This window comes from Phyllostomus discolor, chromosome 3, assembly GCF_004126475.2.
Source record: "Phyllostomus discolor isolate MPI-MPIP mPhyDis1 chromosome 3, mPhyDis1.pri.v3, whole genome shotgun sequence".
NCBI lineage: Eukaryota > Metazoa > Chordata > Mammalia > Chiroptera > Phyllostomidae > Phyllostomus > Phyllostomus discolor.
In genome coordinates, this window is record NC_040905.2 from 165,543,221 (window position 1) to 165,564,722 (window position 21,502).

The 21,502-nt window shown below is 40.1% G+C and overlaps 1 protein-coding gene across 4 annotated transcripts in view; it reads right to left on the reverse strand.

Annotated features, from left to right (window-relative positions):
• KANK1 (KN motif and ankyrin repeat domains 1) overlaps nucleotides 1-21,502 on the reverse strand; it is a 190,414-nt gene that overhangs the window by 114,135 nt on the left and 54,777 nt on the right. For all 4 annotated transcript variants that reach the window (XM_036021715.1, XM_036021714.1, XM_036021716.1 and 1 more), the window contains one exon: nucleotides 13,546-13,671. The gene's annotated coding sequence lies outside the window, so the exon portion shown is untranslated. The remainder of the gene's footprint in view (nucleotides 1-13,545; nucleotides 13,672-21,502) is intronic.

A 21,502-nucleotide genomic window follows, 5' to 3' on the forward strand; every position in this document is an offset into this window, starting at 1 on the left:
TTCAAAGGAAGATCTACTCAGGATCACAGCACAAACAGAAACTCACGCATTAGAGGTTTATGAAGGATAAATGGAAGAGCTTTTGTAGAGGGCTTTGCATTTATCTCAGAAAAGTTCCCAACTGCATCATTTTGACGGGCTTTCTAAACCCAAACTCCGCACAATGTCACTGGGTACAGGGTGGGGGAAGTCAGGGGCATTCACAATGATGGTCTAAGCCACTACAACAGACTCATGTTCACAGTCCACATACTGTCATATTTAGTGCCTAATTTTCTCTGTCATTAAATAGTACATGCCGTCAGCCCAGAGTCTGAAGTTTCCACTCACAGAAAGTAAGACAGTCTAAGAGAAAAGTCATACTCAGCTTTAGGGAAAGTCATGATTTTACGACATGGGAGCAAAATTACCTTGCCTCCTACCTAGCATTTTACATCTAGAAACCAAAATCTTGAGAATGGCTGAACCCCCCAACACTAACATTTTAAAATCGTTTAAAAATAGTCTGAAGTATTTCACAAATGTAAAAGTGCTCTGAAGGAAAGGCAACCATAAAGCATTCTCATCTTTGTGACCTGAGGACAGCCACAATTCTCATACGGAACAGGCACTGAACTCAAACAAAATCCAAACCGTGTTCTGACCAACTAGCTGTGCAATCTCAGGTAAGTCATTTAACCTTTCAAGCATGGACTCCCACTCCTAAAACATTAAAAGGTTTCTAATAGGACTGAATGAGATGGCTTTTGCGAACTGTCCAATGCAAGGCCTGGCATGTAGTGCCTATCCAATAAATGGTTATTATTAGATGGGAGTAAAAGATAGAAAATTGTACTGCAACAACAATTTAAATAAATTTTTAAAATAATAATAATAATAATAAAATAAATGGTTATTATTAGCATCCTCATCATCATTTACCTTATCTCCAGGAAAGAAATGGAATGAAGAATGACAATCATGAGAACAATATGTTTGGTCCTCTGAACATCAGCTCTAACATTTACCTTAGACACTAATGCATCTATGAGCTGGTACTCCAAAGTCAAGATGCTATAGGATGAGGCAACTCTTTGCTGGAATCAAGAGCCACTGATACTCTGCTTGCCTCTTCAACCATTAATTAATTTAAAAAATCAAGCATGGTAAGTTCAAAATAATTTGGGAATTTTTAAAAGAAAAAAATGTGAACAAGTGCATTTACTCTTTTAATTAATAATAGGACACATATTAATGCTTATTAATAAGTAAAATGGGTCTCTGTTATAGAACTAGGGAAAGGTTGAGAAGACAATGATTGATATAAGAAGTATACAGAGTAAAGAAATACTAAATGTTAATGTGGTGTCTCTCTACATAACTAGAATCAATAGGTGCCAGGAACCACTCTTTACACTGTAATTTTTAAATTCAGTGCAAGTCACACAAAGCTGTCCTTAGTAAATTCTTCTGAGTAATCATACAATGACTACTTATCAAAATAACATCAAGGTCTTCAAGGTCTCCTATTGCTGGGAAAGATAATTTACACAGTTGGAGGTCAGAGTCAGCCAGCCATGTTTCCTAAACATGACAACACCAAGCTTTATTCACCAGCCATGGTTTGTACCCCACTCCCAAATTAAAGTGTGCCAGGGCGGCAAGCACATGGAGATTCCTTACAAAATGCCCTTGAAAAACATTAGTCTTTTAAATTCTGATATAAAACTGCTCTTCCATCTATATTTTGAAAGAGGAACAAAAGACTTTTTTTTTCCGTTTGTAAGAAACAGGTAGTAAGACCTGAGAATGAGTTTTAAAATAAAGCAAAATACTTAGGAAGATCATTTTCACTGTAGATGAATATACTTTACAACTATTATAATCCTAGCAATCACACATAAAATGCCTTAACTTCATAAACAATTCTCACAGAAACTGCTGACCACAAAAGTTGAGATATAAGAAATATGGAAAATTACAGAGGAAAAAAATAGTCACACGGTAATTTCATCTAGGCAAGATTTACTCTGCAAGAATTAAAAGCACCTGTCAAAAAAATTACATTGAATCTCCAAGGACAAGGGGCCCTCAGTGCTAATAGGTAATATAAATATTTTATCAATGTCCTCTGACTGTAAGACTACATAAATAAAATTATAAGGACATAAATAATTTATCAAAAGTTTTATGCTATATAATGACTTATGCAAAAATAAAATTAGTTTATTACAGAATGGTCAATCTGTACTTAGCCACTGAGAAAAACACTCTAATAGGCATTCATCAGATTTCTACCTCCTATAACAAATAGAGGTAGAATATGACCTTAAAAGATGGAATGGGGCCCTGGCTGGCGTAGCTCAGTGAATTGAGCTCGAGCTGCGAACCAAAGTGTTGTAGGTTCGATTCCCATGCCTGGGTTGCAGGCCATGGCCCCCAGCAACCTCACATTGATGTTTCTCTCTCTCTTTCTCCCTCTTTTTGCTCTCTAAAAATAAATCTAAAAAAAAAAAATAAAAATAGCATAATATTTAAAAAAAGAGCTGCTTTAAAAAAAAAGATGGAATGGACTAAAAATGAGTAAAAAATGTAAGAATGTTAGGGATATCTGAATACTAACCTAAGCCTTTCAATATAAATGTACTTTTCCACAAAAAGTTAACCCATTTCATTTGTAGTAAAAATCCTTATTTACCTCCAGGCCTCCCAATGTGTGCTGACTTTTAATAATCAGCAGTAAGTGGCCTAATCAAAATGATTTACTCCCTAGCAGCATCAAGAGCAACTTGCAGCCCCACCACACCCATGTTCACAGGGAAGAGCTCGCTTTAAAACTGGTGGAAGACAGAAGCAATGGCACCCCACTTGCAATGCACACACCTAACACACAGATACTGGTTTCTAAACACCATTCTCCAGTCAAAGCACCCAGGGTGCTTGAGGAAGTGATTGGTTCCAGGGCTAGCGCTAGAAAAATACAAGATAAGCCTGAAATACCTGGGGGTGCCACAAAATGAGAAAGGACGGGAACACGTGAAAAGGCACTGGGGCCAATCTGAAGGAAGCCTCAATGAACCACTCTGGAAGAGTTACAGCAATAAAACAAAATAAGATAGTACTGGATTGGAACACTGGGTATTCACAGAATCTGTCAGTAACCAAAAGATCTTATGGCATAAAATCCAAAGCTACTTAGGAATGACACAGCGATGAGGGCGGGGGAGGTAGTGAAGGACAGGTTAGTAGTGGGGTGGGGTGGGCTGCACAGAGGGGGAGAGAGAGAGAAGCCCAAGAGGCACACAAGTGCTACTAGCTTCTTCTTCCCCTAACAGTACAATGCATTAAAAATATCTTGTTTACATAGCTCATAAACATACCCCAAAGGAATGTCATTATATTCTATTTAGATTATTATATGTGCTACCACACCATATGAGAATAAAAAGGGTTAGACACACCCTCTCTTCTCCATTTCTTCCAAGCACTTAATTCCTCAATATGATGTTCTTAGGTAATAGTGGCTAGCATCTGTGACTGTATCAAACAGGCAGTTCAAAACAAAACAAAACAAAACAAAATATGGTCTCTTGCTGTCCATCAAAAGGTAATATGTGTATATTTTCTGCCTTAGCAATTCTACCTATAGGAGATTACCTTAAAGAAATACACAAGCATACATTGATATAGGAACAAGACTCTTAACTGTTGCATTGTTTATAATAGCAAATAGCCGAAAACTCACTAAATGCTAATTTAAAAAAAACAAAACCTTAAAGTATAGTACATCTGTACAATCTGCAGCAGTTAAGAGGAATAAGGTAATTCTAGATGTACTCAAACAGAAAGATATTCATAATCTATAATGAAGTAAAAAATAAGTTAAATATAGCCTAAGTATATTAGGATTCTACTCAAAGGAAGAAAATGTGTTTTTACATATATGCATAGGAAATACATAAAAGGACATATATCAAACTTAACCGGGACCTTACTAGGGAACATTTGAAGGGGTAGTGGACTTCCTTCTTACTGCTTTTTAAATAACCAGTGGTGACTACTTTTTTAATTTTTAATTTTAAAAAAACTAAAAATCATGAGTAAGCAGTTGTTTTTCTATACACTAGGAATGAACACTCTAAAAAGGAAATCAACAAAACAATTCCACTTACAATTGCATCCAAAGAATAAAATACCTGAGGATATATTTAATGAAAAAGACACAACACCTGTACACTGGTGACTACAACACACTGCTGGAAGAAATGAAGTAAGACCTGAATAAATGGAAAGACCTCCCTATTCACAGTTGTAAATCTTAATATTGTTAAGATGGCAATACTACTGTATTTTGCCATGTATAATGCATTCCTGTATATAATGTGCACCCACATTTTTGGCCCAAACTTTCAGGGGAAAAAGTCTTTTGTTTTAATTTTTAATTGAATTTGTTATTTTTTAAAATATATTTTATTGATTATGCTATTACAGTTGTCCCATTTTCCCTATGTTATTTATTTTTATTTAGATGCTTGTTTTTTGTATATATACCTTTTGAGCATATCATGGTATAAGAAATGTTACATAACAAATAATTACAAAACACAAGAACAGACACAAGGTATTTCAGGTACTACCCATGTATAATGTACATCCTTACTTTCCCTTAAAAATTTGGGCAAAAAAGTACACATTATACATGACAAAATACAGTATCTAAGAGATTCAATGAAATCCCCATGAAAATTCCAAGTCTTTTTTGCATAAATGGAAATGTGACCCTTGAGTCCATATGAAACTGCAGTGGACTCTGAACAGCTAAAACGATCATTGAAAGGGAACAAAGTTGGAGCACTCACCTTTCCTAATTTCGAAACTTACCACAAAGCTACAGTAATTGCAAGAGTATAGTACTGGCATAAGAATAGACATATAGACCAATGAAATAGTACTAAGTGTCCAGAAGTAAACCCTCCCATATATGACCATATGATGTTGTACGAAAGGGTAGAAAGACCATTTAACAAGGAAAGACAGGCTCTTCAATAAATGGTGCTGGGATGAATATTCACATACAAAAGAATGAAGTTAGACCCCTACCTCACACAATATGAAAAATTAATTCAAATTAGATGAACAAACTAAATAAAGTGTGGGGCAACAGGAGGTTTACAGTCATGAGTATGCAAAACATCATTTATTCTTATATTATTATTTATTAATTACTATATTATTTTCCATATGAACAACTGTTAAACTTCCTTTTGCCCCACCTTGTATATGAAATTCTTAAGAGAAACACACTGGTAAGTCCACCTGACTTTAGGTTCACAGTGATGATGGATTCTTAGATGTGACACCAAAAGCATGAGAAAAAACAAACAAAAAATAGCTCACCAGAACCTCATCAAAATAAAAAACTTTTGTGCATCAAAATAAAAAACTTCTGTGCACCAAAAGACATTATTAAGAAAGTGAAAAGACTGCCCTGGCTGGTGTAGCTCAGTGGATAGAGTGCTGGCCTATGAACCAGAGGGTCACTGGTTGAATTCCCAGTCAGGGCACATGCCTGGGTTGTGGGCCAGGTCCCCAGCAGGGGGCACATGAGAGGCAACCACACATTGATGTTTCCCTCCCTCTCTTTCTCCCTCCCAAGAAAGAAATAAAGAAAGAAGGAAAGAAGGAAGGAAGGAAGGAAGGAAGGAAGGAAGGAAGGAAGGAAGGAAGGAAGGAAGGAAAGAAAGAAGAAAGAAAGTCTTTTTTAAAAATTGCACTTAAAAAAAAAAGTGAAAAGACTACCTAAAGAATGGGAGAAACAAATCAATAACAAAAGACAGACAACCCATGGGAGGGAAGTAGGGAGGGTTGGGTGGGTTGGGTGGATGGGAGTAAAAGGGAGAAAACTGTACTTGAACAATGATTAAAATAAAATAAAATAAAATTTTTTTAAAAATTATTAAATTAAAAAAAAAAGACAGACAACCCAATTAAAAATAAGCAAAGGACTTGAATAGCTATTTCTTCAAAGAACATCTAAAAATGGCCAATAAGCCAATAAACAAATGAAAACGTGATCAACATTTGTAGTCATTAAGGAAGTGCAAATCAAAATCACAATGAAATACTACTGTGTACTCACAAGGATGGGTATAATTTTTAAAAAGGTTAAATAACAAGTGTTGGCAAGAATGTGGAGAAACTGGAAACTTATGCATTGCTGGTGGGAATGTAAATGGTTCCATTGCTATGGAAAATGGTTGCCAGTTTCTCAAAAAAGTTAAATAGAATTACCATACAACCCAGCAATTCCACCTCTAGATACATACCCAAAAGAAATGAAAACAAGGACTCAAACACTCTACACTCATGTCCACAGCATCATTATTCACGATAATCAAAAGGTAGAAAAGGCCCAAATGGATGAATGGATAAGAAATTGTGGCACCCCCATACAATAGAATATTATTCAGTCATAAAATGTCCACTACATGCAACAACATGCTAAGTAAAAGAAGCCAGAAACAAAAAGTCACACAGTATATTATCTCCCTTACAGTAGAGGAGACAGCGAGAACTGCAAATCAGAGAGCCAAAAGCAGATCAGTGGTTGCCAGGGGCTGTGGGAGGAGGGAACAGAAGTCACTAGTGCTTAGTGGATACAGGGTTTTCTCGAGGAAAATAAAAGTGTTTGGGACTAGACAGAGGTGGCAGCTGCTCAGCACTGTGAATGTATTAAGTGCCACTGAACTGTTCATTTTCACACTGTTAATTTTTATAATGTAAATTTCATCTCATTATAGATAAACACTATTAAAAAGGAAGTAACATATTCTAGGTTGAGAGCAAAACTCCAATCCCTCAGTGAGTTATTTTACCATGCAAGAGGGAGGCAGTGGTACCAGTGCAGATAAGCATCTGGGCATGCAGATGCCTCCCTGAAGAACACTCTGGATAAAGGACTCTTGCCAGGGGAAAAGAAACACACCCAAACCCAGGGACTGTAAAGGAGGACTGGCCCCAGGGCAGCAGAAGACCCACTCCCTGAGAAACAGCCTGGAGTGAGGGCTGAAAGGACAGGCAGCCCTGGCTGTACAGAGGGGACAGCTGTACAGGCAGCCCTGGCTGCCTGTCCTCTCCCCTCTAGCCAAACCATCTAGAAGCAATGGCATTCAGAGAAGCCCCACACTCTCCTTCACAGGTGAGGACACTGAGCCATGGCTCACACACGGGACCCTGAGTAGGGACCTGAGAAAGATGTCCTGATTCAGTATAAAAGTTGTTCATTGCCATTTCACCAAGCTCTAGAAATGAACATTTTGTTTCTATTTGCTTAGCACAAATCTTCTCATGACTAGCCCATCTGGAAGCACTTCCTGAAGGGCAGCAGAATCTCTCTGCAGTTCATCCTTTGGATCTTGTTCTTTCTGTCACGGTCAAGCTGGGAGTGGGGGAGCTCCTGCTAAGGCATCAGGTGTCCCCTTTGGAGTGCTTTCCAGGCACCAGAAAAACAGTGTCCTCTTAGCCACTTACTTTCTAGGTCACATAAATTAACTATTAGTTAATCCTTCTCTCAACTGGTGCCAATGCTCACGTTTTAATTTAAGCTTTTTCACCATTTCAAAGTGATTACTAGGGAACAAACAGAAGAACTTCAAGAGCTTTCCAACACTTCTTAAAATCAAAGTGTTTCTGTAATAAGAAAAAATGACATATAGAACTTACCTGTATTTTTTAATTCTCTTGATTGGAATAAATAGGTCATCATGAACACAAGGTGGCTAAATCAAAAGAATTTATTTTATATTTAAGGAGGCTAGAAGAAGAGGCACAGGGAATCTTAACTCTCTAAATTTTTATGTTCAATTTTTTCTAATTTTTCCTCATTTTAAGTGTCATTATTAAAAATTACTAATGCTATTTTGAAAATTCTAGAACTTAACTGTTGAAATCCCATTCAATATTTTTGACTACTGAAAAATAATCTACATCTGCAAATCTGAGTTTAAAGGGAAAAAATTACTCACAAATTCTGTACTTCATTTCATTGAATCTTAAGACATTTTACAAAATATAAATAATCCCAAGCTTACTAACAATTTAAGATTTTAAAGTATTTCTGCTTTGCTTCAACCCATGGTAGGGATGTTCCCATCATTTCATCAAGTTCTTGAAATGAGAACTCTGTGCTCAGGTGGAGGATTTAGAGACTTAACAAAGGCAAAAAGAAATCATAACTCCTGAATTTTTAATCATCCATCCTCCTGGTGTTTGATTTACCCCATAATTCCCACAAGAAAATGAAGAAAGTTTTGAAGAACGAGTTATTCTCAATGTAAATCTCCAGCCAGCCTCTGTCAATCATGTTAGTCTTTTCCTTTGGTTAGCCTTTCCCCGCCTTCTGCCAGAAAACTACACTACTATTTAATTGCTTTGTGACTTCACATTTTATTAGGAGGCAGAAAAACATAAAGAGCTAAACCAGGAGATAAGCCCACTGCCGTAAATTGTCCCCTTAGGCAATGAAACTTGCCTCTCTAGTGTAATGAGGTGGGCATTGTGCAAAACCCTGACAAGTGCAATTCTGCAAAGTCCAGAGCCCCCGTCACTTCCAGAAACCCTCACAGTTAGTTCTCTGGAACGCAGCGCCATAGATCAGAAGCTGGGTGGCAGGCTGAGGGCTTTCTCATGCCAGTGTGAAGGGCACAGCCCAGGGAGTCACCGCCCTCCTCCCTACTCCATCCCAAACTCGGTCTTCTGGTCTCACGGAACAATGACAACAGTAACAAAAAAGGAGAAGAGAATGATGAGAGACAAAGTTATAAAAAATTTTATAACCTGACAGCACCCCATCTGCCATCCCTGGAAATCAGACTACTTATTATGTAACCCAGTGAAACACATTTCACCAAATGCACACCCTCATGAACTGAGAAGAATTTTCTTGATTCCCACTCCACTGTCTCCCCTTTTGAGTCTTCCTTTCTTCCTCCGTAGCGAGGGAAATCATCATCAGATTATTCCACATTCCCGACTGTGCCCGAGCCCCTGCCCTCTGGAAGATTACATCCAGTGCTTCAGACAAACTAAGCAGGACTTGGTGAGTAAAGCCCTGGGAAAATATTACTTAGTGACCTCTCCAAGATGCTGCCAGTGAGAAAACAAAGGCTTCAAGTATTTTCAAGGCCCATTGATGCATGCGACAAAGTGCATCTATGACACTGTCCCAAAAAAGCATGCAAATGTGTGTGTGTATGTGTGAAGATCTAATACAGGGTGGGGTAAAAGTAGGTTTACAGTTGTTCACACAGAAAATATAATAATTAGTAAACAGTAATCCAACAATAAACTTTATTTCGCTTATTCACAACTATAAACCTACTTTTGCCCCACCCTGTGTATTGACTCAGCACAGAAAAGTCTACAAGAATATACAATAAACTCATCAGTGATTATATGAAGAGATGGACCAGAAAGTGGGATGCAAGAGTCAACTTTTTTCTGTGTACACCTTTTATGGCTTGAATGTGGCAAAAGGAATATTATTTTTGTCACTAATTTTAATTTCTAAAGTTAAAATGTGGAAAAGAATGGTTATATAACTATATGGAAAATATGGAAACAATTTTTCCCAACTACAATACATGGTCTGTGCCAAAGCATTTGTGTCCCTCATCTAAATGCAAGAAGCAGTGAAGGAAAAGTAATGTAGTCATTGGAATGTTGAGTTTCTAGGTTTCAATTGTTTTGCAGAGATTTTTATTTAGGCCCTGGCTGGTATGGCTCAGTTTGTTGGAGTGTTGTCCAGTAACCAATAGGTTACAGGTTTGATTCCAGGTCACGGCACCTATAAGAAGGCAATCACTATTTCTCTCTCTCTCTCTCTCTCTCTCTCTCTCTCTCTCTCTTCCCCTAACCCCTCACCTCATACAATGAAAAAATGTCCTTGGGTACAAATTAAAAAAAATAAAAAGACAGTGTTTATAAAGATTTTTACTTATTTATTTTTAGAGAGAGGGGAAAGGAAAGAGAAAGAGAGACACATCAATGTGCTAGGAAAACATCAATCGGTTGCCTCTCGCATGCCCCCAACCAGGGACCTGGCCTGCAACCCAGGCATGTGTCCTGACAAGGGATTAGAACCTCAGATCTTTAGGTTTTCAGACAATACCCAACGAACTGAGCCACATCAGTTGGGGCTCAATAGTTTTTGAAAAAGGGCAGATAGAATATCTAAAACAAGATAGTCTAAGATATCTAGCTGGTTTTGCAGCATTAGATACCGAGCAAATGAAAAAAAGTCCCTACGTGGTAACATCAGGTCTTCCTCTTGGATGCTACACTGTGGTAGGGGAGCCCGGGAGCATCTGCCCAGTACTGGGAGAGCATGCTCATGAGAAATCTGACTCAACTAGATGAAGACCTTCTCCACTGACTTTTTGCAAAAGAATTATCCAAAGAGAGAAAAACTAACAAAATAAAGATCAGAATTCCAAAGGACTATAATTTGGATTGGAGCTTTCTTTGAAAGAAATCACAAAAACTGCATTTGGCTACTTGTTTGGAAAAAAAATTAGTTTTCATTCACATTGCAGGTCACACTTCAAGTTTCATGCAGAAGAAATATTTTATAATGTGAAATGAAACCATCAAACTACAGTAAGAAAATGTGGGTAGAATTTCTATACAATCCTGTGGTTGGAGATGTTGCTATTCGTTCATTCATTCTAGAAACACTACATGCTAAGCAGCAGGGGCCTCACTGTGGACAACACAAACACAGCCCCTGTTTTTATGGATTCACAGGCTAGAGGGGGCAACGGAAAAATGAAATAAAAATAACTGCATACTGATATGTGCTTAAAGGGGGAACAGAGCAGGATTATGAGGGAGAGAATATTGGTAAGAATACCCAGTGTTGATGGCACTGTGACTGACATGAGATTTAAGCTGATGCCTAAAAAGTGACGATCTTGATAACAGCTAACCACAGACGTGCACTTCTTTGCTCAGGGTGGTTTCTAGGAGCTTTGCATGAATTAACCCACTTAGACCTCCCAAGAGCTCTGGAACAGGTACTATTGGCATGATGATTCTCATGCCACAGGGAGATAGAGGTGCAGTAACCTGCGCAAGGATGCAGAGCTAGTAAATGGGGAAGCCAAGTGAGCCCGAGCAGCCTGCTCTAGAGTCCCTGAGAACTGCCTCGCTGAAAGAGAAGGAGCCAGCCATGAGAAAGGTGTGTGAGCGCAAGTGTGCATGCACGCACACACAGGCATACATTCCAGGCCAAGGAACAGCACCTGCAGAAGCCCGGGGGGCAAGAAAGAGGTTGGCGTGTTCCTTGAATTGGAAGGAGGCCAGTGGGACATAGTGTTCTAGAGTGAGAGACAGAGGTGAGGCTGGAGAGCAAGCAAAGACTGATCATGCCTGGCCTTGCTGGCCAGGGTACGGAGAACATCATGCGGGCTCAGGCAGGGGTGTGCCAAGATGTGATTACATATCAAACAGACCACTCTGCTATGTGAAGAGCAGATTCAGGGGAACAACACTGAGGCGTTCCTGCTTCCTCATGGCCTATGTGGAAAAGATCAGACTTCTAGACCTGGGTATCTATCCCGTACCTCCTCGGTTCATCATCATCATCATGAGGCATCGAGAGTGTGGACCTACGGACAGAGAGCCTCAAGTGCACACCCCACTTTGCCACTGACCATTTCCATGGCCTTATGAGAGCAAGTCACTGAATTCCTCCCAACTTCCTGCTCTGTAAAACGAGGTTATAATAGCTGCTCCACCTCCCTCACAGCTGTGCTGTGAGCATCAGGTACGATAATGCATGGAAAGTGCTCTATGAGTTTATAAAGCACTTTAACATTCTAGTCATTCCTGTTATTACTGTTTCCTCATTATCCTTGACCTCTCAGCATCAACTCAGGCAGGGATGGTTATCTGTGACCTTCACTGTGTTAACACTAACAATACTACACTGTCAGCACTTCAGTTCCTACAAATTTGGTAATCATATTTCATTCAAAACAAGCATAACCTTTGGTTTTCTTAATTATATGAGCATGGACTTCTGGAAGACAATCATAGCAACTAACAATGAATAAGCATGTACCAAGAATTAGGCATTATTCTAAAGTACTTTACATCAGCTATCACCTAGCACCACTATAAGAGAGGTTTGATTATTATTATCATTTTATTGATGGGGAAACTGAGGCAGAGTAGTACAGCCATCATTTGAGCCCATGCTCTAGAGCCCATGCTTTTATCCACTGTCCTACACTTCCTTTTGTGACAAAGTGAGTTACAGAGTGGACAGGAAGGAACCAGTCAGCAGGCCATAGCTCTAGAGTATTAGAGACAAGAATATGGACTTGAACAAGGACACCTGGAATCTTTTTAAAAGGCAAACAAAAGTATCCAAAGTGCTAACTACCAATGTTGCTGAGGGCCGAGGGGCATCAGGCACTTGCATATGCCGCTAGTGAGACTATAAACTGCTACAACTTTCTGAGGAGACAACTAACAGTGTATAAAAACCTGAACAGAAAAGTCCCACATTCCCATCGATGCAGCAGTGCTGCTTGTAATAATCTGACCTAGGTGAATTGTGGATGTGCACAAAAGATGTTCATTGCAATGTTATTTCTAAAAGCAAATACGGAAAAACAAATGTCTAACAAAAGGAGATGGGGTAGAGAAACCACTGCACTCCTATGTAAGTGAACATGGCGAAGTCATTTAAAATGATGCTACGGTAAAAAGAAAATTAGCATTTTGTTAAGGAAAAAAAAGTGTGCAAAAAATCCCCTTGGTACAGGCTTTGGTCCCTGACTATTCAAGTTCTGCATGGGTTCCCCAGCTGTGTGAACAGGGCCAGTCATGCAATCTCTCTGAAGCCCAGTTTTGTTATGTTTACACACGGATACAAACTGTACCATCCTCACAGGGTAGTGAGAATTAATGACTTCATGTATGTAAAATGCTTGGCACAGAGCCTGGCACCAACAGGCTGGTGATGTTGCTCATCTGAAAACCCCTGGCAAATTAACCCACACAACACACATTGCTATAAATACTGCCAATAACGTGGGACAGTTTCAGCACTGATGATCTCTGGATATAAAGTACCAGATTTTCCCTTTTAAATTCTCAGTATTTCTTAGGTTTACTTTACTTGAATAAAGCCAGTAATGCATTAATATTTAAGTGTCTCCATTTTTTCAAGTAGCCTTAATAATACTCCTTTCAATCTATTGATTTTCGCTAGCACAATCCACTCCATGCATATTGTGTTTATGGAAATGGGATATTTTATTGACTTAATATAAAGAGTAATATATTTTCCCCTTTACAGAGTCAAACAGCTTGCTCATATTTCATCCTATAAATGTCTTTTCTGCACCCATATATACACTCGCAGATTAGGAGCATTCTGAGGGATTACTGGAACACAAAAGGTAGGGGAAAAATGGATTAATGTCTCTTAAAAAGCAAATGTGAAAGAGACAGGCATGATAACTTCATGACAGACATACGGAAAAAAGTATACCTTACCTCAATTATGTATGGCCAGAAATTACTGCAATAAATATTTCAACTCCACGGACAATCTCCTAGCGGGGTCAGAAGACGGAAGTAATTCAGCAGTTCAGCTGTCCATCCAGTACCGTGACAATCATTCTGAAAGACAAAGGAATCTCATTGAGGGAAATGTGATGGAGAAACACTCCCTTCTAGGCTCAAGACCTGCAGGAAAGAGAAATCCATTATGAGAGAAGACCACGCAGTGCAGGAACCCAAGTGCAGTGAAGTCGTTTTCCTGTTGGGGAGGAAGAGCAGGCTGGAGCAGAAGAGAACCTGGGATGTCACGCAAATGCAGGTCTCCTCTGCTTTAGGGAAAAGCTAGTCGCTTGCTCTTGGGGTACATCTCTCCCCATCATGTCAAGGAAAAGAGCTGGCCCCTCCCAGCCTTTCACCTTCACTCCCATAGCTGTTCTCCATTTGTACCTCAGAAGCTCATGAACACCGTCAATTTTTATCCGTGAATATCTCTCATTTCTGTCAGACCACTTCATTAAGAAACATGTGGTCGGCCTTTCTCTTAAAACTAGCTCCCCTGGAGATTTTCTCTGTAATGGCAGTCCCTTGGGATAAAACCGTGGGATTATTTTCAAGTCATCCTCCCCTCTGCATCATCCTTCACTCCAAGATCAGTCCACCACAACTTCCCCTCACATGTCCCACCACTCTCTACCTCTTCTTTTTCACTCCGACCCACCACCCTTCCCAAATACTTCAACATCCCTGCCTGTTTATCACAGCAGGCCTTCCGGAAGCTGGTGTCTCTCTGCAGATCGCCACCTGTCTGCTCTCTCTCGCAGGGCAACTGCTTTCATCCTATAACCTGTATAACCTTGGACAGGTCCCCTCCCTCTGGGTCTCACGTCTTTTTACTACACAATGAAGCACTGGTTTCAATGTCCTCCATCCTCACTGTGCTTTGAAGTCAGATATCCCTGGGCTTGGATCCTGGCCCAGGCACTCGGCAAAACTTAGACAAATTATATTTCCTCAGAACTCAGTGTGTTATATATAAAATGAGAATAAAATCATCTGCCCTTAAGGTCGCTGTAAGAATAAAAGCTGTGAGATCTTGTCAGGTCAGGAACGACTACTTAACGAACAGCCATTCCCACCCCATCTTGTAGGATCACCTCCAACTCCGAAGTTGCCTGTTCTCATTCCAAGTCTAGCATTCTGTTATTTCCTCATCCATGGGGATAACACATTTCTCACCCATCAAAAAAATAAACTCCTCTACTAACGTTCACATTCATCTGTAGTCTAAATCTACTTTATCTTATCCTCTTCCAATTTCCACCAAAGAGCTTCTGTTCTAATCAGATAAGTCTACACACTCTCGCTTCACACCTATCATTCCCCATGCCAAGTACAGCTTTTCTTCCCCTTCCGGCAGGGCCCAGCTCCAGCCCTCGGTCCTGGCCATGCACACCTTTCCGACAATGTAGCTCTCACACGGTGGGGTTAACTGTACTGCCCGCTGTTGTGTGTTTACCGACCTTAGTTGTCCAGCTGGAAAGGGACTCTGCTGATTATTTCAAGTTAGTTTTTCACTTTTCGGCATGGACAACATTAGAGTTTTTACAAACCCGGTATTTTTTGCATCAATTCAGCAAATGCTTTTTTGAAATATTTATAAGCCTTTGTGTCTTGGGGTAAGATTCTTTTATTTACTCCACAATTATCTTTTCTCTTTAAAAAGTCTGATCGTGGTAAAATACACATAACCATAAAATTTGATGTCTCAGCCATTATTTTAAAATGCACAGTTCAGTGGTGTCACACACATGCACACTGCTGTGCAACCCAGCTTACACACGGAACTTCTCCCACCATCAAGAGCAGACCGCCACCCACAACCCAGAGGCCTCTCTGTGGAGCCGGGAGAGGAGCTCAAGCATGTCCACTGTGCATAGATCTTGTGTTAAAACGAACGTGTTCTTATTGCAAAAAAAAAATTATGACCCAACTCCCAGCAACTGGGATGAGTCACAGTGGGAAAACGACTGTTTCATAGACTTCTGCCTCTAAAAAGATGGCTGATGCCCCAAGATGAAATAAAAATTCTAAGGGAAATGAGAAGACTCGGTGAAGGCTAAAGAGAGATGAAGAACAGATCAGGACGGTACGGGGGTGGTAAAAAAAGGAAGAAAATAATCCAAAGAAAGTAGCCCAGAGAGAGATGAGTGAAGTCAAGTGCTGTGGATGGGGACCGAACAGAGAACACTGGACTTAACAGTTAGTAAGGAGGTCACTGGTGACACCGGAGGGCAATTTCAATAGGGCTGGCACAGGAGGTAGGCTGCAGGGGATTAAGGGAGAAACTGGAAGAGCAAATGGGAGATGAGCAAAGACAAAACACAATGCAACATACAGATCACATGTCATAGGAATGTACACTCAACACCTGTGGGATCCTATGGACCAATCTCATCCCTGATAAATTTAATAAACAAACAAACCAAAACGAACTGTGGTTAGGAAGCCAAAAAGTTTGTGCTGGTTCTTTTCTACCCTGACTGAACAGCCCAATAAAAACGCCTCACCTCATTCTTCCTTCCTTCTGCACCAGCCGTTGTTTTAAGTTTCCTTTTAGTAAACTCTCTTCTTCCCCCTGCTCTGTGATGTGTCTTTACTGTTAAGGGTCATTCTGGCAACAAGATAAATATTTATGTTTAGGAACCAGGGCCATTGGATCGGTCACTACAAGCCTAACCCCATGCCAGGTACTTGACTTTCTAACACTCCAAATGCCCTTAGAGGTCCTTCAGCAGCCTTTACTTCAGGGATGTCTGTGGTAACACTATACACCTGAACCCAAGCTTTCATCGGGGGTGAGGCAGCACTGTGCTGCATAAATATTTTATGTACTGCTTGTACTGAAATTCTAGATGAAGGGGCATCCACAGGTCCTCCGTAAATGTGCTGGTTACCCAGACAGCATTTTCTAGAATTCATGCAGTGTGCAAGCTGCACCACCTTTACTCCTGGTTTCAGCTGCAGACAATTTATTAAGTCACAATGTAACAGCAACACCCCGAGAGTCAGAGCGCTCTGCTCTCAGTTCTGCCCAGTGGGTAGGCTTGTCATCTTAAAGAGGGACTCTTTAGATAGAGAGTTTAAAAAAAAAGTTAAATATTATACAGGAAGAAAACAGTTGTCTAGAGAGCTGTCAGTTTTCTGACAGATAATGGTAGGGTCTGGAGTAATTTCCCCCACGAACACCCAAGTACAATTTCTTAAAATGGAAAAGAATAGTCCAACCTGGTAGTGGATATTTCCAATTGTCTCAATTAATTTTTCCTTAAAAACCTGCACTAATGTTGTAACAATGTATAAGCAGCTAGATTTATACATCTTGTATGTTTTTTTAAAAAATCAACAATGAGATATACTCTTAAACAAATATGGTTCCCAAGGAAAACATAAATATATTAAATCTTTAAAAATCTGTATAGAGGACTCAAGAAAAGAGCTTTTCTCCTTTATGATTAGTCATTCAGACAAATCTGACTGACTGCGAGTCATGTAAACTACACTGCTAAACTCATTATTCTCCCCACACCCTCAATTGCATGGCAAAGGCAAAAAAAAAAGTCACACTTGAGAGAGACTATGAAGGGAATAAAGGACACTTCCTTACTTGATCTCTAGATATATAAAGCAGAAAGGCTATTTCCATTTAAAGCAAAGACAACAAAGGTCAATGCTTTTTTTTAAATGATCAGATCAGATCAGAAAGTGAATTCCTCTCTGATGAGATTACCATTTGGCTCAGTTCTACCCTTTCAACTGTTAGCCCCAGGGTGGAAAGTTCTGCATTCTCCAGTGCTTCTCCCTGTTCCGTTCCCTGTGGTGGAAGTGACCACATCTGGGGGTGACCTGGGATGAGGTGGCAGAGGCCCCTCACTATAGCCTGAGTGAGGGAATGACACTCTAGCTGGATGGTCAGCAGTCGGTCAGTGCTCGGTCAGGGGCTCTGGAAGATGCTATAATGAACGTCACCTCATCCACAGAGTTCTTTATCCCCGTAGTTTAAATGAGAAATATCTTTACTTGTCCAGAGAATTATTTATAAAAGGGACTGTTAAAACACACACAGGCACTCACACATACTCCTCATGCCTAAAGGCAGTGGTTCTAAAATGTTGGCATAAATTACAATCATCTGAGGGGCTTATTAAGGCACATATTGCTGGCCTCAGAGTTTCTGATTCAGGAGGTCTGCATGGGGCTGAGAATGTGCATTTCTAACAAGCTCCCCATTTCTGCTGCTGGTGATCAGGGGACCACATTTTGAAAACCATACAGAGACATAAATTTGAAGGGTGAGCAGGAACTCCTTAGGAGATGATACCATCTTTGTGCTAGTATGCATATTCATTCAACAGCTGTTTACCTAGCATCTCACCTTAGGTAAGAGGATGCAGTGCTTTCCAACAAAAACGACATCCCTTGCCCACTCTCCCACATGCCTGAAACAAAGCTGCTCTTCCAGGAGGAAGCACTGAGTTTAGCAGGAAGCTTCCGAGCTGTCAAACACAAACTACGCCCCAGGGGCCAAGGACAGCTCCCAAAATGAAATGGAGTATGGACTGTCAGTGATCATCAAAGAACCTGAACAAATGGCACAGGCTGTTGCTGGTGTTGAGATTGCAGTAAAAAGGGAGGAATTACCCATGAGCCACAAGGAGCACACTGATGGCACACATGTAACTGCGGAGAGGACTGAAGGCAGGAGGCCTGTGGAAAGCCAGACACAGCTCCTGGCAGAGCAGAGGCAACTCAAATATTAGTCCCTCTCCTGCTTCTTTACCAAGATCTTCTCTCTGCACCTTGAAAAGTTGGGTTCTGGGGGCTCCTAAGGAGGCTGCCCCACTCCTGCTTACCTGTGTCACCTCAGTACCCCAAAGCACTGAAACAGCATAAACAATTGTGGGAAGATGGTATCGAGCCAGTGGTTCTCAAACTTTAGAGAGCATCACAAATATGTGGAAGGTGTTTTTTAAAACATAAATTGTTGTGCTCCCTAGCTTAATCCCATACTTCTGGGTAAGGCCTAACAATTTAAATTGCTAATAAGCTTTCAGATGATGGATGATGCTGGCCCAGGTACGATAGTCTGAGAACCATTCATTAAGTGAATCCTTTGCAATTATCTAGAATACTATCTTCTCTAATTAATTTATTGCATAATACAGAAGGCTCTTAGTACAAGACTAAGAATGTGGCTTTTGTTATCAACCACGTGACTTACCTCAGGCAAGTGCTGTACTAACTTTCTCTGTGTTTTCACTTTCCGTACATAAACTGACAATACCTGCATCCATAACATTGTAAATCTGACTAAAGCATATTACTTTGTAATTTTAAAGATGCTACCAAATAATCAGCTGCTACCCTGTCTTTTAGAATATTGTTGACTTCCTCAATCAAAATGATTTGTAACTTTTAAAACAAGTACCAGAGATCTCTCATTTACCAGGCAAGATGAGAGAAAATTTTCAATTTAAACAAAAGATAAGCCCAGCAAATGTTAGTTAGCCTTCTCAAAATTATAAATAATGTGAAAAGATGCCTTTGATTCTTCTTGTGAAAAAAATTTATTCAGTCAAATTCTACTGTGTGCACAAAGACAGAATAAAATACACACAGGTTTCAATTTAAAAAACATACACACTTTTAAAAGACAGATAGTAGTATTTTCAGTAATGAATTACAAAACAAAGGCTCCTTCCCTTTTGAGAATGGTATGGCAAAGGTGCTCATTTCAATATTAGCGACATATAAATGTCACATTTCATTCTAGAAAGAGAATGAAATTGAGAAAGAGAGGGAATTGAGGCCGGTTTCCCCAGGATGCCCCAGCCTACTGGGTCAAGCTGTAAAGTATGCCAAGGAAATGTTCTCTCAAACCTCATTAATTATCAGAGCCCGGGCTCTGGTGTTTCAGCACAGACAGCTGGTGCCCTGCCTGGTCACCATCCTCCTGCTTCTTAGGCTTTATGGAATGTTACAGGCACAGAACTTCTAGCATGTTCCTGGAAAGAAGAGTGGGTTTGAGGTGAGCCACTCAAATCACTGTAGCCCAAGGGCCAATGGCAGATGATGCTAGTGAGGCATCAATGATTCCCACTTCTGTTGAACAAGATGACTCCTTCCACTGTCAAGGCAAACCCAGGTTACTGTGGCAAATGCCCTTTGAGCACTGAGCCGAAGTGGATGGGCACAGCCCATTAAGCCTCCAGCCTGACCCCTCCAAGCAACTCCCAGCTTTCTCCTCTGAGCATCTAATGGAAACCGGCTTCAGTTACAAAGGCAAAAAGTGCATTGTTCATCTACTGTTAACCCAGGCTGATATTCCCAAACATTCTCAAAGTGTGTATTCTCATTACTTTGTAATGGAGGAAGACTGACATTTCTTTATCAACCATTCTTACAAGGAATTAATTCCCGTCTTTGCATTCAGCATTTCTGAAGCAAACATCAGTCGATCTCAGGGGAGAGAAGTGAGTTAAAAAACACTGTTAATCATTTTCATATTTTCTTTAAAATAAGAACTAAACAATACCTTTGACTTCTGGAATCCCTGTTACCCTCAATACCCTCCTCTTCTCACTGGCAGTGACTTACATACTTCTGGCTTTAAAAAATAAAATAAAAAGTCCTGACTTTTGTTTATTACATAAATTTAGAGACAGGTAAGGCAGCAATTTTAATTTACTGACCCAGGCTCTCCACATTTGCAAATTATCTTTTCTATTTTGATTGCAGAGGTTGCCTTTGGTAATGGCATTAATTCATCATGTCACAGAGGAAGACCCTGACCATGACAGTGACAGCATACCAGGACCATGGGTTCTGTGGGGCAGACTCTTCCACCCTGCCAGTAATGAAAATCTGTACAGCTTACATAATTGTCTCAAAATATGCTGGAGCCCTGACCAGTGTGGATCAGTTGGCTGGGAGTCATCCCACAAACTGAAAGGTCACCAGTTCGATTCCTGGTCTGGACACACGCCTGAGATTGGGTTCAACCCCAGCCAGGGCGCAAAAAGAGGCAACCAATTGTTGTTTCTCTCCCTCTTGTTGTCCCTCCCTAACAATAAATAAGTAAAATCTTTAAAAAAACATGCTGGGAACAAATGATAACTTCCTGTTAAACCTAATCTTTACTGTATTAGGAAAAAGTCAAGCTACTGTTAACATAACACGAACAGTTTGTGCTATACTGATGTAACCTGGAAGCCAAGGAGAGTGGATTGGAACACACATGTGTGAACAATGACGACATTTCACTGTACTAGTCACAGTACACACCTTTGAGTGAGGGTGTGTACTGTGTGGCTGTCGCATTCACAATGACTGAGTGAAAAGCAATGAATCTGCATCACATTTTGCGTTAAGCTTAAACATTCCTCTGCACAAACTATTTGGTTAATTTAGAAGTCCGCTCTATGGGCAACTGGTGATTGGCAACGTCACCATGACAACACACCTGTCATGCATCACTTCTCACGCAGAGTTTATTGCCAAAACATCAAATCATCCAGGTGACTCAGCCCCCCTACAGCCCAGATTTGGTGCCCTGCAACTTCTGGCTTTTCTCAAAACTAAAATCACCTTTGAAAGGGAAGAGATTTCAGACCATCAATAAGATTCAAGAAAATATGACAGGGCATCTGATAGCAACTGGGAGAACTGTGTGAGGTCCCAGTGTGCCTACTTTAAGGGGCCTGAGGCATCATTGTCCTATGTACAATGTTTCTTGTATCTTGTGTCTTCTTCAATAAATGTCTCTTTTTCATATTACATGGCTATCTACTTTTTCATATTATAAAATTATGAACATTAAAATGGATACCTTCTGGACCTCACATACTGTGGTAATGTCTGACAAGATGGCAGAGGATGAAAAAGCAAGTTCTAA